Here is a 23,266-nt window from a genome sequence, read left to right as displayed (position 1 = left end):
TCTATCTATCTATCTATCTATCTATCTATCTATCTATCTATCTATCTCTCTATCTATCAATCATATCTATCTAGAGATATAGATATTTGATATTATCAGATGAGCTACCTTTGCAGGCCCAGAATCTGAAAGAGTGCCTACTTAAGAAAAATTTGTTTATTAAATGAATGAGAGACTGGCTAGCCACTTCCAGGGATGTTGTAGAGGGGATTTGGGCTTTAGGTTTAAGTTGGACTAGATAACTTTGGAAAGGCAATATACTGTAGTAGATGAAGAGCCACCTCAGAAAGACCTGGGTACAGATCTCACCTCTGACCCATATTGGTTATTTGACCCTGGGGAAGTCACTTAACCTCAGTGCACCAGACAACTGTCTAAGATTATAAGTTACAAGGAAAGTACCAATCTACCTTGTCAGAGGAAGTCGTCATGGAAGTTCCCTACACCAATGAAATCATAGATTTAAAAATGCACACACATACTTACCCATGCTTTGAAGTCCCTTCTAACTCTGAGATTCTATCATTTCATGATTCCTTTTGGAAACAGTCTGAAACCTTGAAATCTAAACTTTGGTGTTTAGTGTAGTGACATTTAATGGCCTCCAGTTTTACCCAAAACACTACTTGTGGTGATGATAATTTGCTTCCAGCAATAATATGCAAAACATGTTTTAAAACATTTAGAATGGAATGATCTACCACCTTTCTGCATCAAAGTTTTTCAAATAATGAAAAAAAAAACCCAAACTATCTCACAAAATTACTAAAATGGATATCCATTCATTTTGATAAAAACTCAAGACTTGTATTCAGTATTAAAGTAATTAATTGCTTTTGCTCTGCTCAAAAAAATAGATTAATTCTTAATAAAATGATATTTCCTGTTATGCCTAGAACCGTTAGGACCCCATCAGATTGGACTGAAACTTTTTTTGGGTCTAATAGCTATGAACCAGAGACAAAGGGAAAACTACAACTCCAAATTTTTCTGTAAACTTTATTGGGGATAAGACATCTTTGTGAATAAGACAATCCTCCTCCCTGGCATTCAGCAATGAATTTGCCTTCAAAATTTATCTACATACCACATAGATGGACATTTTCAGAAATGTAGTAAATTGTCATCTGATACCATGTCTACATCTCTGGTGTTAAACAGGCTCTGATCACATGTTATGAGCCATGAGGAGGAGAGGAAAAAAAAAAAGCTTTAAAGATAATAACATGTTTGGAATGTTAATAGTACCAAACTTTCAAAAGGTAAAATTATTTCTTTGCCAAACTAGCAAAGAAACAGATTGGCCAAGTGCATTTTGTACTTTGTGCTAGGGAATCACTGGGTTTAAATTACAGCAGCTTGAGTCTTTGCTTTTCAATCCCTTAATCCTTAAGGAGCAGAGGTTTCAGTTCAAGACAACTTCACACAGAACCTAAGAAAAGACTCTGTGAGACTAGCCTCCCTCAAGTATGATGATCATTTTTTCAGCTGTAATCTTTCACTTGCATCCCATAGTAAAAAATGACTTTGAGGAAAACCAGTGTCAAATAATTAATGCATTTCCAATGAAGGGCTCTTTTCCACTATGGTTTAATACACATGCATGAAAAGCCATAAATGCTTTCATGTGAGCCCTTCACAGACGTTTGTACCTGTGGTTTTCATCACGATTTTGCTGGGATCTCCGCACATTAGTGAACCTTTGTGAGGTGCCTCAGCTGAAATGGAAAAAAGAAGCTAGCCTGGGAGGTTTTACATCTGGTAGCCAAAACCATTACTTAAACAAGCTACGTCAGTTTCAAGGGGAAAAAAAAAGTTATGCAGGTTGAATCGGGACAATTACCTTCTGATCTAAGACACATACATTTGTCAATTATTTCCAGGTGTTTCTTAAATGCCATATTTTCCTGATCCATAATTAATATTTTGCTAATAGGGCTGGAGCAGAAAGCTACTCACCTTGTCTTGATGCCATAAATGATAAACTCTAACAGAAACCATATTTGGACGCTTAGGGTTTTAAGCATTATGCTAGATTGTGTCACAACTCTTATTGAAAATTATAATTTCCAGGTGCTCTGTATTGTTTTTGATCAAAGGGAGTGGAAATGTAATGAGTTCTTTAAGTTTTCTCCCTGAGGACTCAAACAGTATATAATGGAAGTGGTTATGATTTATTTTCTGAGCCATTCTGGAAACAGTTATGAAAACCTATAGTTAAATGCTGGTACCCAGGGTGGTTGTATCTGTTGATATTTACTAACTTATGCAAGACTGTAGTAGCAAACTCTGAAAAGAAAACAATTGAACACATTTGAGCTGAAATACCATACTGAAAAACTTTACCAACTAGAAAACACTACTCTCAGTGCCCACTTTTTACAGTGAATATTTCTTAACTATACATGAAATACTCTTAGGATCACACATAATTCGAAGCTTCTGAATTTGACCTTTACAGATAACAAAAAAGCAATATGATATTTTTTTGGTCGATGATGATGATGATGGTGAACATATTCTCTGGAAGACAATGAAATGGTCACATCACAATTTTATGGGAATGTTTTCTCATTTTTCTCATATTAACCTTGTGTTAAGAAGTGCTGAAAATTTTCAGTTATAAGACCAAATTCACATTCTGTGCTTTTTCAGCTAGAGAAAAATTGCAAACCCTCTGCCTTTAAAGCAAATGCAAAAAGTAACCAGCAGTCTCTAGTTGATTTTTTTTTTTTATTTTTGATCTTCCTCAAATATTGTTTGACCTTAATCACTGTCTTCCAACAAGCTTAATGTGACATCACCCTGAAACAAAAACACACGGCTCTCAAGTCTGGCCTCGGAATGAAAAAGCCGTGATTATTAGTCCTCTGTGTGATCTTTTCAGATTGCACTGATGAGATGAAGTTTAATCTCGTTTCTCTCCTATCCAGTACCACAAACCACAGGCAGTTTAAGGCAGCCTGAAAATCTCTTACATCTGGAAGAGCAATAATTCATGGGATTTCACTTGACAGCCATGACAGGCAGCAGGGCAGCCAGAAACAACCGTCTCTTATGTTGTGCTATTTGCAAAAAATCAGAAGAGGAGGAGTCGGCACAGGACCACATCCTTCTTTAGCATATGTTAGAGGAGGAAACCCTTTTATTTTCTGCCAGATGCTCCATGAATAGGTTCTAAATATTACATAGACAGTAGCTATCACTTCCAAACAAAATTCCTTGGTGTCTGCTAAGCTGCAGAGCATATGAAGGCCTATTGTTTGGCAAAAGGGTCATGCTTAAATTTGCACAGATTTTTTTTTTTATAGATAGTTCAGATTCTACATTTGATTTATGGGTATTTGCACACCCTGCTGTGCATGAATATGATACCATCTTTTGAGCAGGATTATTTCATGAAATGTATATGGGACTTAGCTACAGTAACTTTTACTGGGCAGCTAAGAATGGCCAGCAAAGTACTAGAATTTACTGCGGCACAGCTTGTGCTGTCAAGCTCATGGCTGGTGTTTATGATTTCTGCAGAAGCAGAAATAAACAACTCCCCCCTTAATGGCTCTCTTTATGTGTAGGCAGCAGTTGATCTATCTGGTCTCACAACAGTAGCTGGTGCAGCAGTCTGTCCCATTTCATGTGGAACCAATGTCTGAAAAATTTGCATCTCAGCTTCTCTGAGTTTTTGGTGGCAAGAGCCAGGAATGGCCAAATCGACTGCAAATGTTTGAATGGGTAGCATTCCATTCTACTGTTTTCAGTGCTATTAATACATGATAGATAAAATGACTCAAATTTAATATCCTGATGGAAAGGGGGTGGGAGAAGAAATAATCAGACTCATGGTTGATAATCCCTGGGAAAATACTTACCAACTGAAATTTAAAGAACCACGATATGTGAGGCTCATTTTATTTTCGATGGGTATGTGAGATATTAAGTTAGCATTCGATATAATTTTAAAGGTATATTTAAGTAAGCATTCAGAACTGGAATAGGTATGCTCACCAGCATATGTCTAGAGTAAATGTTTTTCACGTTAAAAAAAATAGTCAGCATGTAATTGTCTCAAACTTTTTTGATGTAACAACTGTTTTTAAAGTTCAAAAAGAATGTCGACAGGCATTGTATATATAAGCAGGCAGAAAATACATTAAAAAAAAAAACGAGACAACGGCTTCATGCCAAAGAAAAACAATCCCTTTGCCAAACTACACATTGTTAACTTAAAATGTGTTCCATGTGGAAATAGGAAGACTGATCCGAAGGAAAGGCTAGTGATCTGAAGTCAACTGGCTCAGTGCCTGTCAACTACACATTTTGGCTTCCAGTTTTACAGCTAGAATTGGAAATATTTATTTCCCCTATTTAAGGCTAGTCCTTTTCCTTTTCCTATGAATTTGCCTATAAATATGCACAGAGTACATGGGTTTCCAAGCTATACTCAAGGGGAGAACGGTTTCAAATCTTCTGTACAAAGCATATTATAAGTCTTAGGGATTTTATTTGATGCTGTTCTCATTTCACAGAGTCCTCTTGCCACCATTTTTGTATGCTCATCGAAATTTTCTTGGAAGAAATTAAATTACCTTAGCCTTCAGCTTTCTGGTTTGAAAAACATATAGCCACAAGACAGCTACACATTTTGGGGAAGCCTGATGTCATTATGGATGGCAATATTTACCTATCAACACTACTTAGATTTATCAACATCAACAATCCTTGAAATATCTTGGTCTCCAGTTTCTTCTAAGCAGTAATGTTACAGCAACTTTCTTCAGGGGCTAGTGCCGGTTATTGATATAGGATGTGCAAATAGCCATATGTGCGCAGGGATGATGCAAAACTGGAAAGTTTGATTCATAGTTGCAAATAGTTTCTGCACTCTCCAATTGGTTACTTGCGTTTTAGGTCCAATTTTTAAGCCTCATGATTAACAATGCATAAGGAACTAATACTTTTTTAAAGCATTCTGTAGGAATTATGATGAATTTTATTTACTAAAATGTATCCTGGGTGTATTGGGAGCAAGAGCACCTATAGGTTATGCAGTGGATAGAGTATTAGATTTGGAGTAAGGAAGGCCTGAGTTCAACTTCGGCCTCAGAAACTTACTGGCTATGTGTCCCTTGGCAAAGTCATTAAACCTCTCAGCCTCAGTTTCTTCATTTGTAAAATGGGGGTAATAGCACCTACTTCACAAGGTTGTTATAAGATTCAAATGAGATAGCATATGTAAAACACTTTGTAAACCTAAAAGAGCTACTTAAATGCTTATTATTGTTGTTATTATTATATTGTTTCATGTTTCAAGAGGCAATTAGCAAGTCTTGAGTATTTCAGGAGATCCATTTTAACAAGTATAGTTTGGGGAAACCTGTTTACTATAATTCCAAAAGATTAAGACTCATTTTCCCTCTCTAACAGCCCCTCCCCCTATGATACCCTTTTGCTAGAATACTCAAGTTTTATTTATGATTTTGGATTTTATTTCACAGCATTCCAGTTTCGTTTAGCATGATGTATTTAATAACCATGTCGACTGTCTTAATTACCCTATAAAGCAGGGTTTCATTGGCATTTGACCCTCCACAGCATTCCAGAGAAACTACAGGACCATGATAATTACCAACTGTCTGTGAGAAAATTAAACAAAAAGGCCTAACTTTTAAACCACCATTTTAAACGACCTATTACATCTCAGGAATAAATCATTGATGAAATAGCCTGCTTAACAGGAAAATAGCTATTCCATAGCAAAGAATTTCCCCTCGCATGATCATGAAGAGAATATTAAGTATTCTTCAGCTCAAAAGGTTAGATTTTATGTCTGTCCAATGCCTTTTAATGACACATTTTTGTGTAATTTTACTATAATCAAAGCCTTTTCCAATAGAGGTTACAGACTATGGCGATTTTGTCAGTCTTAAACATTTTACTATCCATAGAATATAAAATCCATTTAGACATGGGTAGAAGGGAAAAAAATCTGTTTATAAATGTGGAATATTTAAGTATTAAAAGAAGCTCTGTGAACAGAGCCTGATTTCCCTTGATTAGCATAGCCATTTGCTATATGTTTTTTGAAAAGTGTTAATCAATCATAGTTCTAAATAGATTGATACATTAATTGCTACCATAGTCCTCTCAAACGTGGGTCCATTTTGAAATTCTAAATCAAGCCTTGATTAATTTGATAGCTATGTCATTATTTCATAATTAATGATAATTAATGCACTATTATACTTATTCCTTAATGCTGTTTCTATTGCATCAATTGCTAGTTAAAAATGTTTGAATTTTTTCCTCCTTCAAATGCCAGTTTGGTGAAAGCTGACACCACTCCGCAAGACTGCTATTGTGGAGATCTGTGAGGCAGATGAAGTTAGGTCCATGATTAATACCAATTTTTTCCAACAAATCCAATGAAAAGGAGTCTTAAGTTTCATTTTTAAAATGTGAATGTAGATCCTGTGAAGAAATAGTACAATTTTGAATTTTCTATGTCATTTAAGGCACAAAGATGCTCTTTTCTAATTAATCCATTACCCTGCTTTGAGCCAAGAAGGATAAAACACATTTTTTGGGGGGGGACAGGTGGTGAGGTAGGAAAGTTTTCCTGAGCTCCACTTTTTGATTTTCTGCTAGAGTTGTGTTGCAACATTTCAATTACAACAGGATCAAGGATCAGCTAGGACACAAGAATGGGTTTCTAACAGAAAAAAACAGTTAACTGGCTCCTTTCTTCTCCCAGGGCAAAATAAGCATGCCAATGCTTGGGTTCAGATATTGGTGTAACAGGTCAACGCTTAAACAATTGAAATTAGAAGACGGGATTAAGCAGTATTATTTTTTGATGCAAAATGTTATTGAAGGATATCCTCTTTCCTATGTGGAAAAGAGATGGAGATTCCATATTTAATTTAATAAATGACAATAAGGAACAAAGTTATTTTTACAAACAAATTCTGAATGACCTTGTAAAATATGTTCAAAATAGATTTGTCTTCATCAAAATTCCTACTGAGTTATACATCAAATGATTTCTCAACATTCACTTTAGCTCACTAAGATATGCAGGACTGAGAGTCAGCAATCTTGACTTCTACTCCTAGATCTGAAATGCAGTAGCTTATATGGCCTTGGGTAAATCACTTATCTCTCTGTGCCACAGTTTTCTTATCTATAAAATGGAGAGAAGATGACACTTTTACTCCCTGTCTCATGGGGTGTGAGAAAACTGTTTCAGAAATACTAAAGTATTTATGTGAATATGAGCCATTATTATCATTGCTTTATCAACATTTATTGAATGCAATTATTGGGGTTACAAAGAAGCATATGACATAATTCTTGCCCTCATGGACCTTAAAACAGGAAAGAAAACACACAATTTAATTCAGTTCTACAAGGGTTTAGCAAGTGACCATTATGTGGAGAGGACTGAACTAGGCTTTTGGGAAACAAGGATGAAAACAAAACAGTTCCTGTCCTCAAGGAACCGAGAGAAATAATGATTAATAGCCATTTACCAGGTTTTTGTTTTTTTTTCACCTTTAACTAGGTCAAGGCAGCCTCTGAAGGACAGGACTGATGATGAGATTGGGTTCAATCTTGGGCAGGACCCCACCCAACTGGGAAAGCTTAGTTCTAATTAAAGGATAAAGACCATCTTATCTAGGTGGAATTCTTACTGCTACTCCATCATTATCACACTTTGGTAAGACTGGGTGAAGAATAGATCCTTTTGTCTAGATTTTGCCGGAGGTGGGGGTGGTCTAGGTAGAGATGAGTCTCTTTATCCAAGAGTGACATAGTCAGAGACATGTACCTAGCCTCTCATTAGAATAGGCCCACCCTTCATTATAATATTCATTCTTCATTGATTGTTAATCAGAGTTGATTTCTGCCTGTTGGGAACACCTACTCTTCCAAGGGTATATAAATGTTCAGTGGCCCCCAAAGTGACTGGACTTGGCAAAAGATTAGAAATGGGTGGGAAAGGGAGGAAGGTGAGAGAAAGTGAAGAATTAAGGATGACACCTAAGTTATGAACCTGGGTGACTGTGAGGATAGTGAGCCCCTCAGCAGCAACAGGTAAGTTAGGAAGAGGGGAGGCTTTGGAGGAAAAAACTGAGATCAGTTTTAGATATATTCAGTTTAAAAAGCCTACAAGGCAGCCACTTTGAGGTATCTAATAGGTATTTGGAGATGTGAACCTGGAGGTTAGGAGAAAAGTTAAGGTTGGACAAATAGATTTGAGAATCATCTGCATAGAAATGATAATTGAATCCCTCACCACTAGATTGGATACTGTGTGATTAATTCTTTGACCATAGCAAAAAATGAAAATTATTAAATGGTCTTGAGAAAAAATGATTATTTTCTTATTATATTAATAGCCACTTTTATATACAGGACCCAAAGAGGGTGTGTGTGTGGGTGTGTGGGTGTTTTTCCTTTCCTTGTGAAGGACAGGGCTGACAGACATTCTCCTCAACCTAGGGTGAGACCTCACCCACCTGGGGGAGTTTATTTCTGATTAAAAGGTAAAGAGAATCTAATCTAAGTGAATTCTAGCCCACTGTTCAACTACTTAAGTGGTCTAGGTGGAGATGGATCCCTTTGTCTAGATTACCCAACACTGGGGGTAGTCTGGGTAGAAGAGATGAGTCTCTTTATCCAAGAGTACTGACGTGATCAGAGTACCTCATTAAAATAAGCTCACCTCTCATTATATTCATTCTGTTATTAATTGTTAACCAGAGTTGATTTCCACCTGTCAAGGACAACCCCTTTTCCAAAGGTATTTAACCATTTGAAGATCTCCAAGGTTCACCTCTGGTTTCCAAGAGAACCACTGACCTCAATTTATTGATTGTTTGCTAGACATAATCAACAAATTGATAACAGCGTCCCTCAGACTTTTCATTCATCTCAGTTTTCAGTTCTGTGTAGACTCCTTCTTTTCCTGCAATGAAAATGGTGGAAGAAGAAAAGGAAACAAAGAATGCTGAAACTCAATACATTGGGGCTGATTAGATCACCAAGTAAAATGGTATACCTACAGTTAATGTATGGGACCTGGATGGAGATCCAGTAAAGGAAACCAAGAAGGAGCTATAAGATAGGTAGGAAGAGAATCAAGAGAGAATAGAATTACAAAAACAGAGAAAAGAATACCAAGGAGAAAAGGATGATTGACAGTGTGAAAAGCAGAAGTTCACTTAAGAAGGATGAGGATTGAGAACAGGCCATCAGATTTGGCAAGTAAAGAGATCATCCATAACTTGGGAGAGAGCAGTTTCATTTAAATGATGAAGTCAGAAACCCCATTTCAGAGAGTTAAGGAGAGAATGGTAGGAAAGGAATTGGAGTTACTGATTGTAGACATTCTTCTCAAGGAGTTTTGTCATACAAATGAGGAGAGATATAGAATAACAAGTATTCAAGTATGCATCTATCAAATGAAGGATTTTTAAAGACGGAGAAGGTATGAGCATGTTTGCAGTCAACAGATAAGCAGCCAGTAGACAGGTAGAGATTGAAGATAATAGAAAGTAGGAATGCTAGAGGGGACAATCTGACAATTATAATAATAAATCCTACTTTATTGGGTTATTGTGAAGATCAAATGGGTAATGTATATAAAGTACTTTTCAAACCTTAAAGCACAATATAAATGCTACCTATTATTTCCTAACATATTTTCCAAAGCCCTGTTGATTTTAACTCCAGGGTATCTCCCATATCCATCCCATCCTCACAACTTCCATAGGCACTACCCTAATGTAGACGATTCATTTCTACCTACTTATATTATGAGGTTGCTTTCCTAACATTCCTCACTCTTACCCTTCTCAACCACCCTTTGCATGGCCTCCAGACTTCCTCAATCAAGTCATTCTTTTGTTCAGAGCCAATTTGGTGCCTCCCTATTGTACCCTGACTGAACAACAACAACAGCAACAACAATAACAACAGTCATTTATATAGCATTTCGAAGTTGACAAAGTGAACTGAGGCCAAGAGTGGTTGAATGACTTGCTCAGGGTCACGCAGCTAGTATCTGCATTAAAGGTATTTTTGAACTCACATCTTCCTGACTCCATGTCTAGAATTCTATCTCCTATGCCACTTAACTACATTTTTCCATGGCCTTGATTCAAAAGTCTCAACAATCTGACAGCATCCTAGCTTTCCAATCTTATTTTATACTCTTCTCCTATGTGTACCTTGCAGTTGAGCCAAACTTGGCTCTCTGAATCTCTTCCAGGCCTTTCAGTTTTCTCCCTCCATCCCTTCTCCCAGGCTCTTTCCAATGCCTGGAATTGTGTCCCTACCCCTTGAATTCCATTTCATCCTTTAAAATCTAAGTCTTGCCCCATCCAGCAAGCTTTCCTTGATCCCTGCCCGGCTGTCTCTCGGTGATAACACTATTCATTCCCTAGGGCCTCATGTAGTATTTTACTTTATTTTTTGTTACTTCTTGCTTGAACTTTGTTGGAGGTTAGGTTGGGTACCAATCCTGTGATTTCATTGAGCTAGAAAATATCCAGGAAGGACTAATGTAGATTGGTGCTAGCTCTACAACTTATGTCTGGGCTTCTGAGAGGTTAAGTAACTTGCCTGGGCCTTCATGGCCAGTATGTGTCACAGGCAGAATTTGAACTCGGGTGTCCTTGCTCTGAGGCCAGTCCTCTACTATTCAACACACCATACTGACCTTCAAATTAATTTACATTGTATTATTTTGTATTGAGTTGTTTCTGTGTGTGAAATCCCTCTAGTCAACAGCAAATCCTGTGGTGTCAAAGGTCAGGACCTTTCCAAATATCATCTCTTTCTTAGTACCCCACATGATTCTGAGAACACAATAGATACTTCATAAATGCTCACTGAATTGAATTGCTAAAAAGATAGGCGGAAGAAGAGAAACAGGTGCTTCAGAATGAACAGATCTTGGTTCGTCCCTGTCTTGTTCTCCTATGTCACTGGCATCAGTATTGCTTGCTAGCAGCTTACCAATGCAGAATGACTACTTAGTTGTAAGCTTTCTTTCCCAAAGACACCAGGTAGCATCTAGGCTCAGGCTCCCTACTGTCCATGTAGCCACTACTAAAAAAAACAGCTTATTATAGCATTTCTATGAAAGGTTCTCCCTTCCTCCTTTGCTAACCTGGAGTCTCCCTTCTTTTCCAGTTCAAGCTTTGTGAATAACTATTAGCCCACCTACAAAGTTTCCTTAACTGGATAATAGATTCTACAATAAATGAGTCATTTATACTTAATTCTATAATTCTTTGTCGTTTTCCTAGTTCACCTAAACTGACTTAAGTGGCCAGCAGCTCCACTCAATTTCTCAGGTTCTCTGGGAAAATTCATCGACTTGGATGCCTCTAAGCTAGTGGCTTACTTACTTACATAATAAACCCTATGATTACACTTGTATAATATAGAAAACAACAAAAGCAAATACCCCCTCTTCCCTGAAAAATGTCCCCTTCCTCCTCAAAAAAGATATTAATATATGTTGAAAATTATGTAAATAATTATTACTAAGGAAAGGGAGTATCACAAAACCCACTTATGATTTTCAATTAACTTTGTAAAGCTGTTTTCCATTGCACATAAAAACAAATATCATGTCAACTCAAGACACGTGTTTCCAAGTCATACTGAACTACTTGTAAAACAAAACAAATTTCCTTCCATCTGTATTGATTGTTTGCCAAACACAGGGGTGGTAAAGATAAGCTAAATTGAGGTCATGAGACTTTGAACAGAAAACCCTCTCCCTTTTGATATGGCAGAACATTTTAATTTGAAACAAATAAAATGAGTTTTAATCCCAGAACTCCTCTCCTATGCATTAAAAAAAACCCCAAAAACTCATGATCATGGATTATAGATTTTAATTTAAAGGAAATCTTGGGGATAGCCTGATCTAACTCCCGGATTTTTCAGATGAGAAAATTGAAGGCCTGAGACATAAGTAGCAAGTGGGCGAACCAATATTCAGTCGAGGTCCTCTGACTCCAAATCCAGGCATCTTTGCTTAAACATAGTCTTTCTATGCTAAATCGGCAAGTAAAAAGTGACACTATGAATCTAGTAGGGAATGGGGAAAGTGTCATGTTCATGCCCCCATCTCACTGTTCCTCAAAGCCCCTGCATCTTTTTGTGTGTTATTTGTTTTTGATAGGTGATTTAGGAAGACTTTTCTTGGTGGGAGGAAGAGAGCAGAGTGGGTAATTGCTGATTGACAATAACAAAAAATCATTATGGAACTCTCCCTAATGAGCATATCTGATAGTGTGCTATTTTCAAAGCAGATGATGAAAGGTAGAGGACTCCCAACATGAGATGAGCACAGCTCAGCTCATCACCTACTCTGGAAATGGCATCCTAGGAGACATTTTAATTATAGAGAGTGACTGTTACATGGACAAGGACTACAAGAAACGCATTTGTTGTTCATGGTTATTCATCATAGAGAATTTGTTATAACCAGATCAGGAAAACATTATTTTTGTGGGCTGTCACATGCAAACAACTTTGCAATTCAGGATCCTTCTTATTATGGGTTTTTTCTATAATATTTCGTTTCAGCTACATAGGTTTTCCATAGTATAAGAATATACTGAGTGTACAGGTGCTGTGTTTTGGCTGTCCATCTAGTTAAAGTGACCTATATTGAGGTACATGATAATGGAATTTTGTTTTATGATAAAAATATCCTCAATTTGGCATTTTAGTGGCTGTGGCTTGTATAAAAGGTTAATTGTAAAGTGATTTCATTTTAAGCAAACATATCAAAATTTATACATCCAAATGAAAATTGATCTCCTCAAAGTAGTCACTTTGGGAAGTTCTTCACTTATTATAATGATGCTATCATTAGTAAAACATATTTAGATCTTTTCTTTCAGAATTGCTTTCAAAGACTGTAGAACATTCTTTGAGATCTCCTCAGTGGTAGCATAATTTCATCATTTGATGGTGGATTTGATTTTTGAAACACCCAAAATTTATTTCAAGTTAACTTTGTTGCACATAGTAATATATCAAATGGGATAACATAGTGCTAAATTAAAAAAAAGTAAATTATGATTATGAACTAATGAAACTAATTTTCTAGTGTGACATAAAATGGTTCTGAAGACAATTCTACAAAAGAAGTTCCAATAGAATAAATTTAATCTATCTTTGATGTGAAAGTTCTTTAAGTATTTAAGCAAATACAGGGCACACCCTCTAGCACTCCTTTTCTACCAGACTAAACATTTATAATTTCTTTAGCTGATCCTTGTATGGCATGGACTCAAGGTCCTTCATTGCCCTTCTCTTTACACTTACCAGCTTACCAACACCAAACAGTGGTACCCAGAACCGAGGATAGTACTCCATATGTGGTCTGACTAGGGTAGACGTTAATAGAATGAACACTTCCTTATTCTTGTAAACTATGTCTACTTTATAGCCCAAGGGATGATACAGTGTTTTGGGATGTCATATTACTGTTGATTCATATTGAGCTTGCAGTCCACTAAGAACTCCACATGTTTTTCAGGAAAACTGTACTTTAGCCACACCTCTATCACCTTATACTTGTGAAGTTGGTTATTTTTAATCTAGACTTAAATCACTGAGAAGTTAGCATTTATATAGCACTTTAAATTTTGCAGAGCTCTTTGTAAATGTTATCTCATTTGATTCTCACAACAACCCTGGAAGGTAAGAGCTATTATTCCCATTTTACAGTTGAGGAAACTGAAGTACAGAGAGTTTAAGCGACTTGTCCAGGGTCATACAGCTAGTAAGTACTTGAGATTGGATTTGAACTCATCTTCCTGATTCCAGGTTCATCCACTGTGCCACCTATCAACCTTGAGGTCAGTAAAAGAACTTTGCAGTTTCCAAAGGCTCCCTCTCCTTCTCCTGTTCCTGATTCTTTGGGACCAACTTATTGTCCATCTAGAGTGTCAGTTCAAAGTACAGACATATACTCTCATGCACATGACTACAGACAACACATTGTCAGAAACACAAAAAAGAAACCCAACAAAACTCTATTTGTTTTCCATTCAACTGCATACCATACATTGGATATTAAGCATTCTTCATTTGCCTGTTTTTTCCTTTGTGGATATTTAGGTCAGGCCATTTAAGGTGATTATGGATCTTACTTCACAGCCTCTGCAGGGAGTTTGATCCAATTAGCACATTATCATCAGCAAACAAGGACCTTTGAAGTACCTTGGTTAGAGAATCTCTCCTTTGACTTCCACTCTGTGCTGTATCTATCCTCCACGACAGGGTGAACACTTCTGGCAAACAAACAAACTCTTTTATTCCTCATTAGATATTTATGATCAGAAGGTCATTGGAAAGTTTGTATTTATTGTTGTTGTTGTTCGTCCTTCGTTCTCAAAGAGGACCAATGACATCAGGAAGGTGATATCTTGATTTACAAGTGAATTGGATTTAAGTGAGGCAGAGCTGTGCAAAGACATCAGCCTCACTCTGTCCCCCAGAGTCACTGGAGTTCAGTGGCAAGACATAGGTCAGGAGGACTGGCAATGGCTCCCTATATCTTGTTATATCTTTCAAGAATATTGTCTAACTTTGACATATACACAAGAAATGTCTTCTTGCTGTTGAAACCTTTGTTTCCTTTGTGAGTGAAAACTCAGTTTAATTCAATGCTATTTTATAGTCAACAAGTGAGATTGTATTCAGCACATATCTCAATCAGTTGTGTGATAGTAATGACATAGTACACTGCCAAATATTACCTATGAAAACCTGCCTATTGCCTGAAAGTATCTTTATCAAAGATGAGCTTGATGTATTCTCTTATTATTCTCTTAAAAATTGTGTAGCGATGGAAAAAATGGCATATGGGCCAATAGTCCTTAATACTTTCTTACCTTCTTTTGGGTAACAAGAATATGGTCTAAAATTTTTCTTATCTTTTTTGATTGTCTTACCTTCCTCCAGATATGTCCAGATATCAAGGCATGTTTCATTAAAAATTAATTGTTACTTGATAATCATACATATATATAACAGACCCAACACCATGTCCTGAATGTTAATAAATTGGAGCTAAGCTATGGCATTTGCAAATAGGACCTACACACTACAGAGTTTTATTCTCATGTGACTGAAGATGAAGAGATGGTGAGTTGACTGTTTTTCATTGCCGTGCTTCCTCCTGGTCACCTGAAAGATCCATTACTGACCATGAAAACCAACAGTGGACACTTATTGCCCAAATTATTTTGCTAGTCAACAAACAATGTGAGCTTACTTCATGTATTTGGGGTGGTGTCCAAGTGGTCAGCAATTCCCTGTCCTGTGAGTCAATTTATGATAGTTCCACTCCCCAGTTGTTGACTATTATGTGAGGAAAAAGGCTCTGAACCTCAGCACACAATATCATCATCATCATTTTTTTTTACAGTTTCATACCCTCTGCTGTCCAGCAATATTATACAATGATCAATTGTGAATGACTTAGCTATTCTCAGTAATACAACAATCTAAGACAATTCTGAAGGACTCATGATGAAAAATGCTATCCATCTCCAGAGAAAGAATGATGGAGTCTGAATGCAGATTGAATCATATTTTTTTATTCTTTATTTTTCTTATTTTTTTGTCTGCATTTTCTTTCACAGCATGACTACTATGGAAATATGTTTTGCATGACTGCACATGTATAACATATATCAAATTGCTTGTTTTCTCAATGAAGTGGGGGGGAATTGAGAGGGAGAGAATTTGGAACTCAAAATTTTAAAAAATGAATGTTAAAGTTTTTTACATGTAATTGGAAAAAATAAAATATTGTTAAATTTTTTTAAAAAATGTTATTTCTTATGTGAGATGGCTTTCTACAAAGGGAAGCAGAAGAATACTGGGACAAACTGGGATGACCTTGAAAACAAAGCTATCAACAAACAACCTTTTTTTTAAAACCTCATTCAACAAATGTTTATAAAGTATATATTACATCCTTATTATAGTGAGAAGCAGTGTGATATAGTGGATAGAAGGCTGGTTTGGGAACTTGCCCTTCCTTTGCCTCAGCTTATTGACACCTTGATTGATGGCCCCCAAACTGATCACTTAGAACCAGCCACTTTCACTGCCCTCCTCCCAACTCTCCAGTGGATGTCAGGGAGAGAGACAAGCATACTTTCACTGGGAGAAGCTGTGGATTTCTCCCTTCCCAATCAATCCCTATTGTTCTGTTTCCAGATTCTCATCAGGATCAAGATGTCTACTTCCTGAACCCCAGAGCCTTACTGGAGATGTCTCAGAGCCCTAGTCCTTTCTAATCTTTAATCCTGATATTTTTTGGTAGGGGACCGACCATCTGTTTTGCTAATTTCCCTGCCTAAATATGACCTGGACTTCCCATCTACCACAAACCTTACATAAATAAACATGAACACTCCTTTATGTGTTGTCTCCCCTAATTAGAATATAAGCTCTTTGACAACAGGAACTGTTTCAGCATTTTCTATTTGTATTTTCCTTGCTTCAAAGCGCTTGGCATAAAGAGAACTTAACAAATGCTTTTCCATCCCATCCATACTGCTCATGTGACCCTTGGCAAGTCACTTAACCTCAGTGTACTAGGCAATTCTCTAAGACTAAAAAATTCACAGACTGCACCACCCTCATTCCCCTTATTAATAAAATCATGTGTTGAGTTCCTATACCTATCATACTATATGCTAAGCATTATTCTAGGTAGTGGGGCTACAATAACAAAGATGAAATAATTATTTCTGTCAGTGACTTCTACCAAGGGATGCAACAGAAGCAGAGACAAGTACATATAAGATAATATGAGTAGGACAGATTACCCACAACTGGGGGCATCAGAAAAGGTTGCTCATAGGAGGTGACAGTTATGGTAGTAGCCAGAAATTCTATATGCAAGATCTGAGGATTGAGTGTGCTCAAGGCATGGGTGGGGCCAGCCTATGCAAAAGTACAGTTTTGAGAGATAGAATGTTACATTTGGGGAAATAATTTTGGAAAATAGAAAATATTGAAAACTGCTGCAAAACGAATAGTTTTTATTATCATCAAATCCCATGGAGCCAATGTGATCGTGTCAAATGGTAGTCACTGAATGAAGAAAGTATAATATAGCTCTATGCAACTGTAAACATCTCTCCAGGAAGCTCTCCTGGCTCTCTGAACTTTCCCTATCTGTGTCCCTACTGTACATACCCCAATCTTTTAGTTTCTTTTTATGTATCTTTGCCATTAGAATGTAAGCTTATTGAGGACAGGGACTGTCTTTTTTTCTTCTTGTATTTGTATTCCCAGTGATTATCACAATGTCTGTCACATATTAAATGTTTAATAAATGTTTGTTGGCTTGACTTGAGTTCCTGACTTGGAAAAAATCACGTACTGAAATATCAAAGCTGCTCCCTTTGCTGTCATATTCTTCTGAAGTCTTTCATTCCAAAGGGAGGACTAATTTTTCCTAAGGAAGAAATCATGGTCATACTATAATTTTGGTTTCCTATTCCATTTATAATTTTTTTTCTAAATCTGTTTAAAATGTTTAACATGAGCTGTTGCCATCTAATTTTTATATTTACTTTGGCAGTTCCAAATCAAGATGGATAACTTCATGGGATACAGATAAAACAGATGCAAAGATGGGTTCCAGGAAAACATTCCCCAAGTGATGTTTAAGCCCCTCTACTTTGAATAGCATTTTAAAGAGAGGAAGTAAGGAAAAATAGAGGACTAAATGCTAGTCCCTCCTCCTAATTTCTATCATTCCTGACCTAGTGGGATCTATCATTTAAAAAAAAAAAAGACTGGATAAGGAAAAGTAGGAGAGTGCAGGAGAAAGAACATTGGCTCTGAAGTCAGAGGACATGGCTTCAAATTCCACATCTGAGGCTTACTGCTTGGTAACCTTAGGCAAATTGTTATGCTTCCCTAGTCCTCAGTTTCCCCAGCAGTAAAATGAGGAGGTTGAACTATATAACCTCTGACTTCCCTTCTAGTTCTAGATGTCTGATTCTAAATCAGCAGATCTAGGACAGTATTACCTAAGTCCTCAGTAGGCAGACATCTATTTGTGAGTTCTGAAATCCTGAGGCAGATTGCTAAAGGCCTTTCACATAATTTTATTCCTTTTAAATAACTGAGCGTTGAGGTAGATTTTATAAGGAAACTATGATGCCACATGGCTCTGGTAGAAACACTCATACAAGCAAAATTCACAATGATAAAAAATCATATTCAATAAATAAAATGCATACAAAGGGACTAGAATTTCCTATATATAAATTCGTAGTTGGAAAGAAAGAAAACCTGGAGAGTTTATATGTTTGCCTGTGTATGTGCACACATATATCATAAAGATATGTGTATCTCTATGTCTGATAATTTGTGAGTGCAATTGCTAGATCGTTCCTGCTCAAATGCAAAAAGTCTTGTAGTGATGGTGAAAATCATTAGGTCTTTTAGAGCTGACCAGGGAGAACAAATATATGCATCCCTGGCCAGATGGTTAAGTAATCTATTTCCTTACAAGGTAGCAAAATAAGCACCTCGAAGTTGAAATGCCTGAAGATGAATATCTATTTCTTAATTCATTACAAGGTAGAATTAACACAACTTTTTCATTGTTAATGTTGACTTTGAATATTTCAGTTGATTTTGAGTGACTCTAAATAGACCTTTTAATTTATCCAGGGCTGGTTTGTCCTTATTAGTAAAATGGGGTGAACAATACTTATATTGCCTACCTTACACTGTTTTTGTGATGACATTACTTGGTGTATCTTAAAGCATTATTTTTATCAAGAATTAGTGTTATTAACCATTTGTACATAGATAATGCAAGTCATACCTAAAGATTCTATTATTCTATTATATATAATATAATATATTACATATAGTATATATCTATTATTATACTATATACATTATAATATATTACATATATATCACATATATTATCCTATTATTTGCTGAAGGGTAAAAATCCATTAATAGAGGTTCTATTTATATTTCTTGTCTTAGATAATTATTTAGTAGAAGTTGAAGGGATCTTAGAGATGATTAGGTCTGTTTCTTTCATTTATAGATGATAAAACAGGAGCCCCCAAAGGGGTAAAGTGATTTGTGTAAAGTTACATAGAAACAAACTTGAAATCAGGTTTTTGGATGTCCACTGCAGTGCTATTTCTTCATGCTACTGTAGATGCCTTCTCTTCATTCAAGCCACTAGCTTCCATGTGCAAATTATATGTCTTGAATGAACAACTCAATCCACTTCTCTGGACCTTTGTTTCTTTATCTGTAAAATGAAGGAAAAGAATTCAGTTATCTCTAAGGTCCCTAACAACTTTAATACTCTATGATCTATGACCTAAATATGTTCAAATTTCACAGAACTTGGAGTTTATAGAAGGGACTCAATTATCCACAGTCAGTCACAGACTAAAACAAAATGAAATTGAAAGGAACCTTAAGCACCATCTACTCCAAATCTTACCCAGAGACAAATTCTCTCAACAATACCCCCCAAAAATGGTGATACAACCTCTTCTTGCAAACCTCTAGTAAAGTTCCCAGGGAAACCTACTCCACCTTTGAAAAGCTCTTATTCTTCCCTTTCCCCACTCAATGAACTCCAGTGGCTACCTATTTCCTCTTGAATAAAATATAAACACTTCTATTTGACATTTAAAGCTGTTTTAACCTGGCTTCTCACATTATCTTCCTCTCTATACACTCTACAATCCAACTGTACTGTCCCACACTTGCAGTCCCTCTAACACATCTCAATGCCTTTGCAGTGGCTGTTCCCCATGCCTAGAATGATCTGCTCCATTCACAAAAATCTCTTGGTTTACCTGGAATCCGTAAAATCTTAGCTCAAATTCTATCTTTTGTTGGAAGCCTTTTCTAGTCATGCCTCTCCTCCCTACCAGCCACTAGTGTCTTCTTGAGATTACCTTTCAAATACTCTGCACATAACTACCATGTACATAGTTATTTACATGCCTTTTCCCTTAGAATGTGAGCTCCTTGAGGTCAGATATCATGTTTGAGCATGTATCCATTCAAACTTTAGATCATTTTTTATGTGAATTGCTATCTTGTCAATCCTCTCCATCTAACTTAATAAGGGTTTATATTCAAGGTGAAACCAATCATGAAATAGCTTTGGTAATAGAAATGCAGGTGGAAATACAATAAATGAATCTGCTTCTTGCTTTTCTCTTCTGTGAACATTGGCTACCATTTATCCCAGCCATGAGAATGAGACCCTCATGCATAAACACTATAAACATCCCATTTTCCTGGTTGATTTCAAGTAATGATTTTTATAAAAACATTGTCAATAATCATTTCTTCCCCTTAACCTTATACCAACATTTTGTTCCTAGCCTAAGGAAATATAAAGAAAAATTATTAGTTCACTCTATGGAATGAAAATATTCAGGGAAGAGTCATAAATATAAACTGCACACACCTGAGCAAATGGATGAAAAATTCAGGAATCCTCAGGAAGCTTTGTAAAACCTCATGTAGTGATCATAATTATAAACTGAAAATTCAGTCTTTAGTCTTGTACATATATCATTTTGACAGAAGGAAATGACAATTTCAGTGCCTCAATTTCTCTTATTGTTGAAGAGATTTCAGGTTCTCAACCTTTTCATCTCAATATTAGTAGTAGAGCACAACTGCTTGACAGAAACTGAGAACTAAGAAATTTATGAACTGAGAAATTCATTTAACATGCAAAAATATTAATTAAGTACTTACCCCTGGGATAAGTAGGATACAAAAATAAAGAAGACATGGTTCTTCTCCTCAAAGAGTTTACCATCTAACATAAATGATAACATATGTACAAGAATAGATATGTAATAGACAATATTAGAAATAAATACAATATGGTTCTATAACTTGTAAACAAGTGTTATCATTTCTATTAGATGGTAAACTCCTTGAGGAGAAAAACTATGTCTTATTTATTTTTGTATCTCTCTTAGCCTAGGGGTAAACACTTAACTAATATTTGTTGAATGCTGAATATTGATATTTCATAGGAAATAGGAGCATCATGGTATATCAGATAGTATGAAATATTTTGAATCATAAAACATGGATTTGAGTTTCTGCTATGCCACTTACTGGCTCTATGATGTTGGGTAAGTGATTTCATTACTCTGGGCCTATTTCCTCATCTATAAAATGAGGAGATTGGATTAGATTTTTCTAAAATCCTTCCAGCTCTAAATCTATGATCCGATGAGATTCTATTATTTAATACTAGCATTACAATAAAATTATTCAGGATTTTTAAGTGTCTAACATGTCCCAGGTGCTGGGGATGCAGATACAAAGAATGAAACAAACCTTACTAACAAGTAATTTACATTCTAATGGGGTAGACAACAAGTACGTATGTAGACACAGAATGAATATGAAATCAATAAATATAAAGTGTGTATGTGTGTGTGTGTGTGTGTGGTGTATGTATAAATATATAAGGTACGTTGGGAAGGAAGGCACTAACATTTGGGGAAATAAGGAAAGGTATCATATGGAAGATGATGTTTATACTGCAAATAGGAAGAAAGGGATTTTTTATCGGGTGGACAGACTGAATTCAAAGTATGTGGATTGGTCAGGACAAAAGGATGGGGCAGGGGTGGGGGTGGGGGAGTGTGGAAGAACATGGAAAAGATCAGTTTAGCTGGTGGCAAAGTGAGAGAAGTGGAGTAATGTCCTTCAATGAGGCTGGAATGAGATTACGTTACCAAAGGCTTTAAAAGCTAAACAGAGGAGTTTACATTTATACTAGAGGCATTCAGAAATCACTCATTAAATAAAGGAGTTACATGATCAGATCTGTGCTTTATGAAAAGAATGAGAGACAAGGTAGGGAGAGGAAGTATGATGAGAGCCTGAACTAAGGTAGTAGTAGAGGTGTGAGAGAGAAAGGGTTGGATCTTAGGGTTCTTAAAGGAGGTAGAAATGCCAAGATTAGGTAACTCTTAAGATTTGCAAACTGAGGATAGAGTGAGATGTTGAGAATGTTGTTTAGGTTATTAAAGGTTAGGAGGCTGGAAGCTCAGTGGAGTCTTTGACAGAAATACAAGAGAGGGAAGAATTTGGGGGAAAGAAATACTGAGTTCCATTTTGGATATATTGAGTTAGAGATGTCCCCAGGCCCTAAAGTTTGAAATGTCTGATAGGCAATAATTAAGTCGATGTGATAATAATTTAAAAAATCATGACTTCCTTTTATCTTTTTCAAGACATGGCACTATACTGTCTCTTTTATGTCTTTATTTGCCTTTCCAACCTTCCATGAATTCTCTGATATGATTTCAGCTCATTCCCAGGTTAGGAAGCAAGTCATTGGGACTTGGAATTTTGAATACATCCATGATCACAGCTTTCTATATTTCTACTTGGCTTCCTGCCCTTCTTTTCCATGTGCTACTTATACTCATTTTCAGATTATAGTTGACCTTTTTTTTGTAAGGTTAAAAAAAGTGTTAAAAACCCTGCCTTTTTACTGTCATATCTTATTAGCTTTCTCTTCCCAAGAAATGAAGAGGCACCATTCTCTTTTATTCAGCTTTTGTGACTGTGGCATTTAAAGACAGTTTTTCAATTTTCCAAAAAGTACCAATAAGGCAATATCCCAAGTGAATTTAATTAGTGAAAGACAGCTTATATTAATCTTTTATGTAGCATTACTTCCCCTTCTCCCTACATCCTAATTATGCCTTGAACATTCAAAAAGTTTCTTATAAAATGTGATATGTTCAAGAATTTCAATAAAATTCACCCTCCACAAATACTGCGAATATGGGATGAATAAGATACTTCTCCTGGCCTCAGGGAACTTTCTCCGTTGTTGGGGATGTAACACAGATATACAAAAAACTGGGCAGGTGTGTTCCTCTAGGTCTGCAAGTGCAGCCCTTTGACGGAGTCCAAACTTCACAGAACAAATCCCCTTAATAAAAGGATTTGTTCTGTAAAGCTTGGACTCCGTCAAAAGGCTGTACCCAAGGACCTAGAAGGCCATATGTGTCCTCCAGTTCACAGGTTCCCCATCCCTGATTAGAGTATAAATTCTAATAGGACAAGTTCACTGAACAGCTACTAAAAAGTATTCTTTTTAGCTGTGGTGGAGTTTAGGGTAAACTTTAGATACTATAGTCACTTCCTCATTAAGTAT

This window comes from Vombatus ursinus, unplaced genomic scaffold (assembly GCF_900497805.2).
Source record: "Vombatus ursinus unplaced genomic scaffold, bare-nosed wombat genome assembly UNPS02014812.1, whole genome shotgun sequence".
NCBI classification, from domain to species: domain Eukaryota; kingdom Metazoa; phylum Chordata; class Mammalia; order Diprotodontia; family Vombatidae; genus Vombatus; species Vombatus ursinus.
The sequence above is the reverse complement of the archived record's forward strand: the minus strand, read 5'-3'. Positions refer to the sequence as shown.